The following is a 14,226-nucleotide window of genomic DNA, read 5'->3' as shown; positions in this document are numbered from 1 at the left end:
AACGCTGCTGCAGGGAAGATATGAATGGCGGATTCAGCACCAGTGGGGGGGACAGGGCTTAATGTAGCGCTGTCTCCTGCACGGCACACGGACGTCTGTGTGCAGTACGTGTTTTACATGGACCCATTGACTTTAATGGGTCTGTGTAATACGTGCGCTCCCACGAACACTGACATGTCTCCGTGTTTGGCACACGGAGACACGGTCCGCAAAAATTCAATGACATCTGAAAAGATGCAGTGATTTTAATGTGTCTACGTGTGTCAGTGGCTCCGGTACGTGAGGAAACTGTCACCTCACGTACCGGAGCCACTGACGTGTGAAATCAGCCTTACACAGCGTCGGGCTCACCGGGCACCGCACCACAGACGGACAAGGGGCAGGAACAAGATTTAAAGTTACCAGCAACAGGTCTTGTTTGTATTAGTAACCCCTCGTGATCCAACAGGTGACATTCTATATGTCTAGTGGGCTTCACAATAAGGGCTTGTTTCCATTTGCAAGAAACACGTCCGTGTCTCGCATTTGAAAACCAAGCTGTGGCGCCGGCACTCCAGAGCGGAGCGTGCGGCTGCATAGCAACACATGGAGCTGCACGCTCCGCTCACAAGTGCTGGCGCCAGAGCTTGGATTTCACGTGCGAGACACGGACGTGTTTCTTGCAAGTGGAAACAAGCCCTTAGATTGTTACTATGGTAACTATCAGCGGGGTCACACAGAGCATGGGTCCATGTCCACCTCCTAAGCAACTTCTTTTAGTGGCATTATTGCAGTTTTTCCAGTTCCAGCACAGTAAGGGTAAGTTCACACTGGGCGTTTTTGCTGCTTTTTTCCTGCAGCAAAACCTGATCTTCTTGGCAGGAAAGAAGCTGCAGGTTTAGGTGCGTATTTGGACAGTCCATGCTAATGTTCATTGACTTTCTGCAGTAAACATGCTGCAAATAAGGCTGCCGTCGCATCCGTAATATACGGTATGTTACGGGTGTAGAAAGTCGCAGCATGCTGAGTTTGTCAGCGTATTGCGCAAAAAATACGCCAATGAAAGTCTATGGGGGAGAGAAAATTACGGATTACACAAGGACCATGCGTGTGACTTGCGAGAAATACGCAGCGGTGTTCTAGAGAAAAGCTGGCAATTCAGCGCGGTGTACAGTAAAATCACACTGACAGAATAGGTAGAATAAATGTGTACACATAGAATAGGTATGTATGTAGACTGTATATATGTTTAAGAATATTTGAGCCGATGGATCCATGATATGTCCATTTTGCAAGCCTGCGAGAAAAGAAAAAAAAAAAAAAAAAAAAAATAGTCATACGGAAGCCACACGGATAAATTGTGCGTGAAAAAAAAAAAAAAAAAAAAAATTTGCATCCTCGCATTGAATACGGAACAGTGTTTTGGGACAATTACTGCGTATTACGGCCGTAAAAAACGGACCGTATTTACTTACGCCTAGTGTGACGCCGGCCTAATGGTTCCTGCGTTTTGTGCAACACCCATTCAAGCCAATGGGTGAAAAACGCTGCAAAAACTCTGAAAGAAGTGACACACTCAATGTCCAAAAAACACAGCAAAGCACAAAGTCCCGATGACACAAAACCAATGTGTGTGCATGAGATTTCTGACATCTCATAGGCTTTGCTGGTACTGTAAAAAGCAGCAAAAACGCCCTGTGTGAACTTACCCTAAGGCTACGTGGACACCTCGGAAATTTCTGTGGCAATTCCGGAACTCCCTGCTGTGGAAATACGCATGCGGAATTGGCATGCGTTTTCCCCCTAAACACAAGCGTTTTTAGCTTGCAGAATGCTAGCGTTTTCCAAGAGATCTGTAGCATTGCTTGGAAAACTGACAGGTTGGTCACACTTGCCAAACATTGACAAGTGTGACCAACTTCTTACTATTGATTCTACATAGGCAGCATCAATAGTAAAAGATAGAATGTTAAAAATAAATAATTAAAAAAAAAGTTCTCCTCACCTTCGGACGGCCCCCAGTCTCCTGAGCGGTGCACGCGGCGGCTTCCATTCCCAGGGATGCTTTGCACAAAGGCCCTTTGTGATGCCATGACGTCATCCCAGGTCCTTCGCGCAATGCATCCCTGGGAACGGAAGCCGCCGCGTGCACTCCGGGCACCACCTCCTCTTGCTACATTATCGTTCCTGGCGACTGCGCATTAAGTTTTTTTTTCCGGGCGTACGCAGATGCGCTGCCCTTCGTACTTACAGCGCAGGCGCCGAGGATGATAATGCAGCAAGAGGCGCCCGATGCGCACAGGCCTGGAGTGACGGCTGTGCTGCGTCTCATTAGCAAGGAAAGACCCGCCTCGGGAACATTTCACGGGATGAGGGGGCACATTTCATAAACGTTTATTTCAGCGTGTGCAGGGAGCATAACTAAAAGAAGAGCCACCTTGTCAGAATGCAGCATTAGTGCCGCACAAGGAGGCTCTTCTAATGGGATCTCTAAAATCTCATTCACACTCTGCAGTTTTAGTTTGAATCTGCAACATGTGACGCGGATCACTGTTCACCCATTCAAGTGAGTGAGAATAAAGTGCACTGAACCCAGCAGGCGCCCGGACACACCGGCGTCACAGGTGCGGGGGACCGGCCGCCCACAGGTGCGGGGGACCGGCCGCCCACAGGTGCGGGGGACCGGCCGCCCACAGGTGCGGGGGACCGGCCGCCCACAGGTGCGGGGGACCGGCCGCCCACAGGTGCGGGGGACCGGCCGCCCACAGGTGCGGGGGACCGGCCGCCCACAGGTGCGGGGGACCGGCCGCCCACAGGTGCGGGGGACCGGCCGCTCAGAGGTGCGGGGGACCGGCCGCCCACAGGTGCGGGGGACCGGCCGCCCACAGGTGCGGGGGACCGGCCGCTCACAGGTGCGGGGGACCGGCCGCTCACAGGTGCGGGGGACCGGCCGCTCACAGGTGCGGGGGACCGGCCGCTCACAGGTGCGGGGGACCGGCCGCTCACAGGTGCGGGGGACCGGCCGCCCACAGGTGCGGGACTGGGCTGCAGTGTCCTACGGGCCCTCGTGTGTCTGGGCCGTCCCTCACACTTCACACACGGGGAGACGCTGCGGGGAAATTGGGGCAAACAGAGCGCAGCAGGAGCCGGGAGAAAACGCAGCTAAGCGGAGGACATGAGAAGAGGGAAAAGCAAGAAAGCAGGACAAGTGCTGGGGAGCACCCACAGAAGCCATTGCCTCATACGAAGCACTACAAATCCCAGCATGCAGTCCGTACTCACAGGTAGCAGATCCCAGCGGCCCGCAGCTAGAGCAGCATAGTCCGGCCGGTCCTGTGACTGCAGCTTATCTGCTAGCGCGTCCTCAGGGGGCGTGGCCATGACTCAGACCGAGGCTCTCCCCAGTGCAGCGCCCGCACTGCCCCCATACGGCACAGGTAGGGCTCTGCCATATACACGTATAATGTGTCCGCAAATTACGCAGCAGATACTGTCCGGGCATAATCCCATTCTCATGGCTACCTTCTCAGCAATCACAGGCTGCAGCGGTTCTGGGACATGTAAATAGGCTGTCTGCACACGGGGCGGATTTTGATGCAGATCCGTAGGGGTTTTGGACTCGTGGAATTGCATTAAAGGGACAGTCACCTGAATTTGGAGGGAACAATCTTCAGCCATGGAGGTGGGGTTTTTGGGTGTTTGATTCACCCTTTCCTTACCCGCTTAGTGCACACTGGCTGCAATATTGGATTGAAGTTCATTCTCCGTCCTCTGTAGTACACGCCTGCACAAGGCTACTTTCACACTAGCGTCGGTACAGGCCCGTTGCAGAGCGTCGGGCCGACGTACCGATGCATGCTGTGAAGTTAAATCACAACAGGGGCAGCGGATGCAGTTTTACAACGCATCCGCTGCCCCATTGTAAGGTCCGGGGAGGAGGAGGCGGAGTTTTGGCCGCGCATGCGCAGTCGGAAAAAGAAGACCCGACGGACAAAAAAAGTTGCAAGCAACGTTTTTTTGTCCCGACGGACTGCAAAAAACACGTCGCATCCGTCGCACAACGGATGCAACATGTGGCAATGCGTCGCTAATGAAAGTATGGCGAAAAAACTCATCCTGCAGGCAACTTTGCAGGATGCGTTTTTTCTTCAAAATGGCGCATTGTGATGTGCGTCGAACGATGCTAGTGTGAAAGTAGCCTTACACAGAAGCATAAACTGGTGTCCCTATACTTACATGTGTACAGTGTTGAGATACCTGCATAATTGGGGACGCCCGTGCAGTGTTGTGAATTTTCCAGAGGTTCTCTGTCTTGGTGTTGCCTCTCTGATTTTCCAGACGGTTGATGTTTAACCCCTTCCACGTAGGCGTCATGAAAGTCGGTGCCAATCCGACCTGTGACACCTATGCCACCGCTCCAATGCCACCCCCCCCCCCGTCCTCCGATCCCCCCCCATGCTCAGATCTCCCCCCCTTCATACTTACCGGGCCTCCTGGTGTCCGTCCGTCTTCTCCATGGGCGCCGCCATCTTACAAAATGGCGGGCGCATGCGTAGTGCGCCCGCCAAATCTGCCGGCCGGCAGATTCGTTCCCTGTACATTTTGATCACTGTGATAAAACCTATCACAGTGATCAGAATAAAAAAAATAGTAAGTGACTCCCCCCCCCCCCCTTTATCACCCCCATAGGTAGGGACAATAATAAAATAAAGAAAATATATATTTTTTCTTTTTCCACTAGGGTTAGGGTTAGAACTAGGGTTAGGGCTAGGGTTAGGGTATGTGCACACGGTGCGGATTTGGCTGCGGATCCGCAGCGGATTGGCCGCGTATCCGCAGCGGATTGGCCGCCGCAAATTCGTAGCAGTATTCCATCAGGTTTACAGTACCATGTAAACCTAAGGAAGACCAAATCCTATGAACTGGGCAATATACTACGTAACTGGGCAATATACTACGTAACTGGGCAATATACTACGTGTATGGGCAATATACTACGTCAGTGTGCAATATACTACGTGGCTGGGCAATATACTACGTGGGCTCTGCAATATACTATGTGACTGGGCAATATACTATGTGACTGGGCAATATACTATGTGACTGGGCAATATACTACGTGACTGGGCAATATACTATGTGACTGGGCATTATACTACGTGACTGGGCAATATACTACATGACTGGGCAATATACTACGTGACTGGGCAATACACTATGTGACTGGGCAATATACTACGTGACTGGGCAATATACTACGTGGCTGGGCAATATACTACGTGACTGGGCAATATACTACATGGCTGTGCAATATACTGCGTAGCTGGGCAATATACTACGTGATTGGGCAATATACTACGTGACTGGGCAATACACTATGTGACTGGGCAATATACTACGTGACTGGGCAATATACTACATGACTGGGCAATATACTATGTGACTGGGCAATATACTATGTGACTGGGCAATATACTACGTGACTGGGCAATATACTACGTAACTGGGCAATATACTACGTGACTGGGCAATATACTATGTGACTGGGCAATATACTATGTGACTGGGCAATATACTATGTGACTGGGCAATATACTACGTGACTGGGCAATATACTACGTAACTGGGCAATATACTACGTGACTGGGCAATATACTATGTGACTGGGCAATATACTATGTGACTGGGCAATATACTACGTACCTGGGCAATATACTACATGACTGGGCAATATACTACGTGACTGGGCAATATACTATGTGACTGGGCAATATACTACGTGACTGGGCAATATACTACGTAACTGGGCAATATACTACGTGACTGGGCAATATACTACGTAACTGGGCAATATACTACGTGACTGGGCAATATACTATGTGACTGGGCAATATACTATGTGACTGGGCAATATACTACATAACTGGGCAATATACTACATGACTGGGCAATATACTATGTGACTGGGCAATATACTACGTGACTGGGCAATATACTACGTGACTGGGCAATATACTACATAAATGGGCAATATACTACATGACTGGGCAATATACTACGTGACTGGGCAATATACTACGTGACTGGGCAATATACTACGTGACTGGGCAATATACTACGTGACTGGGCAATATACTACGTAACTGGGCAATATACTACGTAACTGGGCAATATACTACGTGACTGGGCAATATACTACGTAACTGGGCAATATACTACGTGACTGGGCAATATACTATGTGACTGGGCAATATACTACGTGACTGGACAATATACTACGTAACTGGGCAATATACTACATGACTGGGCAATATACTATGTGACTGGGCAATATACTACGTGACTGGGCAATATACTACGTAACTGGGCAATATATTACGTGACTGGGCAACATACTATGTGACTGGGCAATATACTACGTGACTGGGCAATATACATACGTAACTGGGCAATATACTACGTGACTGTGCAATATACTATGTGACTGGGCAATATACTACGTGACTGGGCAATATACTACGTAACTGGGCAATATATTACGTGACTGTGCAATATACTATGTGACTGGGCAATATACTACGTGGCTGGCCAATATACTACATAACTGGGCAATATACTACGTGACTGGGCAATATACTATGTGACTGGGCAATATACTACGTGACTGGGCAATATACTACGTAACTGGGCAATATATTACGTGACTGGGCAATATACTATGTGACTGGGCAATATACTATGTGGTTGGCCAATATACTACGTAACTGGGCAATATACTATGTGACTGGGCAATATACTATGTGACTGGGCAATATACTACGTGACTGGGCAATATACTATGTGACTGGGCAATATACTACGTGACTGGGCAATATACTACGTAACTGGGCAATATACTACGTGACTGTGCAATATACTATGTGACTGGGCAATATACTACGTAACTGGGCAATATATTACGTGACTGGGCAATATACTATGTGACTGGGCAATATACTACGTGACTGGGCAATATACTACGTAACTGGGCAATATATTACGTAACTGGGCAATATACTATGTGACTGGGCAATATACTACGTGACTGGGCAATATACTACGTAACTGGGCAATATATTACGTAACTGGGCAATATACTACGTGACTGGGCAATATACTACGTGACTGGGCAATATACTACGTAACTGGGCAATATATTACGTGACTGGGCAACATACTATGTGACTGGGCAATATACTACGTGACTGGGCAATATACTACGTGACTGGGCAATATACATACGTAACTGGGCAATATACTACGTGACTGTGCAATATACTATGTGACTGGGCAATATACTACGTGACTGGACAATATACTACGTAACTGGGCAATATACTACATGACTGGGCAATATACTATGTGACTGGGCAATATACTACGTGACTGGGCAATATACTACGTAACTGGGCAATATATTACGTGACTGGGCAACATACTATGTGACTGGGCAATATACTACGTGACTGGGCAATATACATACGTAACTGGGCAATATACTACGTGACTGTGCAATATACTATGTGACTGGGCAATATACTACGTGACTGGGCAATATACTACGTAACTGGGCAATATATTACGTGACTGTGCAATATACTATGTGACTGGGCAATATACTACGTGGCTGGCCAATATACTACATAACTGGGCAATATACTACGTGACTGGGCAATATACTATGTGACTGGGCAATATACTACGTGACTGGGCAATATACTACGTAACTGGGCAATATATTACGTGACTGGGCAATATACTATGTGACTGGGCAATATACTATGTGGTTGGCCAATATACTACGTAACTGGGCAATATACTATGTGACTGGGCAATATACTATGTGACTGGGCAATATGCTATGTGACTGGGCAATATACTACGTAACTGGGCAATATATTACGTGACTGGGCAATATACTATGTGACTGGGCAATATACTACGTGACTGGGCAATATACTACGTAACTGGGCAATATACTACGTAACTGGGCAATATACTATGTGACTGGGCAATATACTACGTGACTGGGCAATATACTACGTAACTGGGCAATATATTACGTAACTGGGCAATATACTACGTGACTGGGCAATATACTACGTGACTGGGCAATATACTATGTAACTGGGCAATATATTACGTGACTGGGCAACATACTATGTGACTGGGCAATATACTACGTGACTGGGCAATATACTACGTGACTGGGCAATATACATACGTAACTGGGCAATATACTACGTGACTGTGCAATATACTATGTGACTGGGCAATATACTACGTGACTGGGCAATATACTACGTAACTGGGCAATATATTACGTGACTGTGCAATATACTATGTGACTGGGCAATATACTACGTGGCTGGCCAATATACTACGTAACTGGGCAATATACTACGTGACTGGGCAATATACTATGTGACTGGGCAATATACTACGTGACTGGGCAATATACTACGTAACTGGGCAATATATTACGTGACTGGGCAATATACTATGTGACTGGGCAATATACTATGTGGTTGGCCAATATACTACGTAACTGGGCAATATACTATGTGACTGGGCAATATACTATGTGACTGGGCAATATACTACGTGACTGGGCAATATACTACGTAACTGGGCAATATATTACGTGACTGGGCAATATACTATGTGACTGGGCAATATACTACGTGACTGGGCAATATACTACGTAACTGGGCAATATATTACGTAACTGGGCAATATACTATGTGACTGGGCAATATACTACGTGACTGGGCAATATACTACGTAACTGGGCAATATATTACGTAACTGGGCAATATACTACGTGACTGGGCAATATACTACGTGACTGGGCAATATACTACGTGACTGGGCAATATACTACGTGGCTGGCCAATATACTACGTCACTGGGCAATATACTATGTCACTGGGCAATATATTACGTAACTGGGCAATATATTACGTAACTGGGCAATATACTACGTGACTGGGCAATATACTACGTGACTGGGCAATATACTACGTCACTGGGCAATATACTACGTCACTGGGCAATATACTACGTCACTGGGCAATATACTACGTGGACATGCATATTCTAGAACACGCGATGCGTTAGGCTAGGTTCACATTGCGTTAGGGCAATCCGTTAAGCGCATGGCGCTAGCAGATTGCACTAACGCAATGTTTCTTTTTGGTCCGCGTTCGCCATCCCCGCTAGCGCAGATCCCCGATCTGCGCTAGTGAGGACCGGACCTCGGACGCACCTCAGACGCTGCAAGCAGCGTCCAAGGTCCGTCACAAAAGAATGGCACATCGCTAGCAATGCGCCACAGGCAGAAATAACATTGCGTTAATTGCGTCATTTTTGCCATGCAACGCTGTCCGTTAGCGTTAACCCATTAACGCAATGTGAACCTAGCCTTAGAATCGGGCCACCATCTAGTGTATATATATATATATATATATATATATATATATATATATATATATATATATATATATCTATACACCCCTATACTATGTGTAGACATTTATTTTAGCTATTCTATTCTAACCTGTCAGTGTGATTTTACTGTACACCGCACTGAATTGTCGGCTTTTCTATAGAACACCGCTGCGTATTTCTCGCAAGTCACACTGCTGGTCCGTGTGGAATCCGTATTTTTCTGGCCCCCATAGACTTTCCTTGGCGCATTTTTTGCGCAATACGGTGACTAACGCAGCATGCTGCGATTTTCTACGGCCGTAGAAAGCCGTATAATACGGATCAGTAAAATACGGCAGATAGGAGCTGGGCCATAGAGAAGCATTGTACCGTATGCAATCTGTATTTTCTGCACAGCTCATACGTCCGTAAAACACACTAGTGTGAGGTCGGCCTAAAGCAAACATTTTCGATAAAGATATACTTAGGGATTCACTGTTTATTTGAAATGTAAAGTTATTATATAGGAATGTATGAATTAACATTGTTGAAAACAAAATTACATTTGTAAGCTTTGTTTTTCTTGCTGGAAAAAGTTCATATTAATGACAAACTTATTTTCAAAGTTGCATCAAGATCTTAGGGATTCAGTGTTTATTTCAAATTTAAAGTTACTATATAGAAATGTATGGGTTTGCCTTGTTGAAAACGCAATTAAAGTTTAACCTCCGCTAATTTATTTTTAAATAGAGTGAAGTGGAAAGGAAAAATAGATGAAAAAAATTCAACTTTAGAAAAAAACTACCATAGGCATAGGTATGGAAGAATATGGCGCATAAAGACTGAATCCCTAAAAAGATCTTAAGGAAACTTGTAAGATAACGTTGTTGTACTAATATGAACTTATTCCAATAAAAAAAACGGAGCTTAAAACCGTTATTCAGTTTCCAACCGTGATAACACACTAGGCATAGGTATGGCAGAAATATGGCGCATAAAGACTGAATCCCTAAAAAGATCCTAATGAAACTTGGAAGATAACGTTATTGTACTAATATGAACTTATTCCAATAAAAAAAATGGAGCTTAAAACCGTTATTTAGTTTCCAACCATGATAACACACTAGGCATAGGTATGGCAGAATATGGCAGCGCATTAAGGCTGAATCCCTAAAAAGATCTTAATGAAACTGGCAAAGTAACTTTCTGTCACTAATATTAACTTATTCCAATTAAAAAAACGGAGCTTAAAACGGTTATTCGTAATACTTACCACAGTGATGATGGGAGAGCCTGGTGTTGCAGCTTGACTTCAGTAAGATATGCCCCAGCTAGCATGTCCACTTACTCTGCATTCTGTGGTTGCTAGGGTACTGGATGTGTGAGAGGAGGGTTTATAAACTATCTCAAGGTAGACAATATTAACATTAGCTTCTAGCCTTATCTCACTCAAAACATCCCCCTCCCTCTCGCAGTACAGGTACACAGAGAAGTGTTATAAGGCTATGTGTACACATTTAGTATTTTTTGCGTTTTTTTTTGCTATAAAAACGCGATAAAAACGCTTACATATGGTTCCCAATCGTTTCAATGGAATCCGCAAAACTTGTGCAAATGTTGCGATTTTTTTCCGCGAAAAAAACGAATCGCGGAAAAAAAAGCAACATGTTCATTAATTTTGCGAATTGCTGATTTCCCGCACACTCTAAAAAATCTACCATAGGCATATGTACAGACAAATATGACTAAAAAATCTACCATAGGTATAGAAAAATATGACACATAGGGTTTTTTGTATTTTCCATTAAATCTGCAGTAGTGTAGTGCACAAACAGTGTTAGCCTATGTGAAATTGACACTTGGTGTGCACGTGCTGTGGGAAAAAACGCACAGAATCGCAGCATGTCAATTATTTTTGCAGATTTGCAGCATTTCTGCACATATTGACTTCCATTGGGTCAGGCCAATCCGCAGCAAAACCGCAGATGTAAAAACACCTGAAATCCGCACAGAATCCACAGGAAAAATGCACAAAATCTGCACCTCCGTTTTCTGCCAAGAGATGCAGAATCCACACAGAAAATTCCAGAGGCTAATCCGCAACGAGTGCACATGGCCTAAAAAACAACAACACACACATACAGTACATACCAATCACCTAGTCCCCGAAGCCCTCAATCACCTGAAAAAAAATAATAATAAACCAACAGTATACTCCCTGATCCGATGTAATTCATTTAACCCCTTTACCCCCAAGGGTGGTTTGCACGCTAATGACCGGGCCAATTTTTACAATTCTGAACACTGTCCCTTTATAACTCTGGAACGCTTGCATGGATCCCGGTGATTCTGACATTGTTTTCTCGTGACATATTGTTCTTCATGTTAGTGGTAAAATTTATTTGATATTACTTGAATTTTATTTGTGGAAAAAAATGGAAATTTGGTGAAAATGTTGAAAATTTAGCAATTTTCCAACTTTGAATTTTCATGCCCTTAAATCACAGATTATGTCACACAAAATACTTCATAAGTAACATTTCCCACATGTCTACTTTACATCAGCACAATTTTGGAAGCAACATTTCTCATTTTCAAAACACTTTTTTTTAGGGACCACATCTCATTTGAAATCACTTTGAGGGGTCTATATGATAGAAAATAACAAAGTGTGACACCATTCTAAAAACTGCACCCCTCAAGGTGCTCAAAACCACATTCAAGAAGTTTATTAACCCTTCAGGTGTTTCACAGGAATTTTTGGAATGTTTAAAAAAAATGAATTTTTTTAACAAAACATTTATATCAGATCCAATTTGTTTGTTTTTTTCCCAAGGGTAACAGGAGAAATTGGACCCCGAAAGAAGTTGTACAATTTGTCCTGAGTACCCTGATACCCCATATGTGGGGGAGAACCACTGTTTGGGCACATGGCAGAGCTCGGAAGGGAAGGAGCACCATTTGACTTTACAATTCAAAATTTGCTGGAATTGAAATAGTACGCCATGTCGTGTTTGGAGAGCCCCTAATGTGCCTAAACATTGAAACCCCCCACAAGTGACACCGTTTTGGAAAGTAGACCCTCTAAGGAACTTATCTAGATGTGTGGTGAGCACTTTGACCTAACAAGTGCGTCACAGAAGTTTATAATGTAGAGCCGTAGAAATAAAAAATCATATTTTTTCACAAAAATGATATTTTCGTCCCCCAATTTTTTATTTTCCCAAGGGTAACAGAAGAAATTGGACCTCAAAAGTTGCTGAGCAATTTGTCCTGAGTACGCTGATATCCCATATGTGGGGGTAAACCACTGTTTGGGCGCATGGCAGAGCTCGGAAGGGAAGGAGCGCCGTTTGACTTTTCTTGATGTGCCTAAACATTGAAATCCCCTACAAGTGACACCATTTTGGAATGTAGACCCCCTAAGGAATGTATCTAGATGTGTTGTGAGAACTTTGAACCCCCAAGTGTTTCACTACAGTATAACGCAGAGCAATGAAAATAAAAAATCTTTTTTGTTCCACAAAAATGATATTTTAGCCCCCAGTTTTGTATTTTCCCAAGGGTAACAGGAGAAATTGGACCTCAATAGTTGTTGTTCAATTTGTCCTGAGTATGCTGATACCCCATATGTTGGGGTAAACCCCTGTTTTTGCCCATGGGAGAGCTCGGAAGGGAAGGAGCACTGTTTTACTTTTTCAACGCAGAATTGGCTGGAATTGAGATCGGACGCCATGTCACGTTTTGAGAAGCCCTGGTGTGCCTAAACAGTGGAAACCCCCAATTTTAACTGAAACCCTAACCCAAACACACCCCTAATCCCAATCCTAACCATAACCCTAACCACACCCCTAAACCGAACATGCCCCTAACCCTAATCCCAACCCTTGCCACACCCCTAACCCCAACACACCCTTAACCCCAACACACACCTAATCCCAACCCTAACCCTAATCCCAAACGTAAATGTAATCCTAACCCTAACCTTAGCCCCACCCCTAACTTTAGCCCCAACCCTAACTGTAGCCCTAACTCTAATGGAAAAATAGAAATAAATACATTTTTTTAATTTGATTATTTTTCCCTAACTAAGACGGTCATAAAGGGGAGTTTGACTTACTATTTATAGCAGGTTTTTATAGCGGGTTTTTATATTTGGCAGTTGTCACACACTAAAAGACGCTTGTGATTGCAAAAAATAGTTTTTGCATCACCACATTTTGAGAGCTGTAATTTTTCCATATTTTGGTCCACAGAGTCATGTGAGGTCCTGTTTTTTGCGGAACGAGTTGACATTTTTATTGGTACCATCCTTGGGCACATGACATTTTTTGATCACTTTTTATTCCAATTTTTGTGAGGCAGAATGAACAAAAACCAGCAATAAATGAATTTCTTTTGGGGGGGGGGCGTTTATACGGTTCCGCGTTTGGTGAAATTGATAAAGCAGTTTCATTCTTCGGGTCAGTACAATTACAGTGATATCTCATATCATTTTTTTATGTTTTGGCGCTTTTATACAATAAAACTATTTTATATAAAAAAAAAAATTTGCATTGCTTTATTCTGAGGGCTATAACTTTTTTTTTTTTTTACCTGATGATGCTGTATGGCAGAAAAAAACAAAAACAACTAATCTAAACAATAACTTTATTTCAAAACCATTAGATTAAAACAAGCACGACATCCCAACTCCTTATGGTAGGAGTGGGTCTATAAAAAGCCCGGTTTTGGTGGGAGAAGGGCAAAGGTACAGGGAGCAAAAAGATAAAAAATCCT

General features: G+C 44.4%; 1 protein-coding gene across 1 annotated transcript in view; it reads right to left on the bottom strand.

Annotated features, from left to right (window-relative positions):
* The window catches only part of PRXL2A (peroxiredoxin like 2A), a 37,762-nt gene extending 34,351 nt beyond the window's left edge, over positions 1–3,411 (bottom strand). Inside the window, exon 1 of the mRNA XM_069753120.1 lies at positions 3,262–3,411. The gene's annotated coding sequence lies outside the window, so the exon portion shown is untranslated. The remainder of the gene's footprint in view (positions 1–3,261) is intronic.
* Between the last annotated feature and the right edge of the window lie 10,815 nt (positions 3,412–14,226).

Source organism: Ranitomeya imitator, chromosome 2, assembly GCF_032444005.1.
Source record: "Ranitomeya imitator isolate aRanImi1 chromosome 2, aRanImi1.pri, whole genome shotgun sequence".
NCBI lineage: Eukaryota > Metazoa > Chordata > Amphibia > Anura > Dendrobatidae > Ranitomeya > Ranitomeya imitator.
The sequence above is the reverse complement of the archived record's forward strand: the minus strand, read 5'-3'. Positions and strand labels throughout refer to the sequence as shown.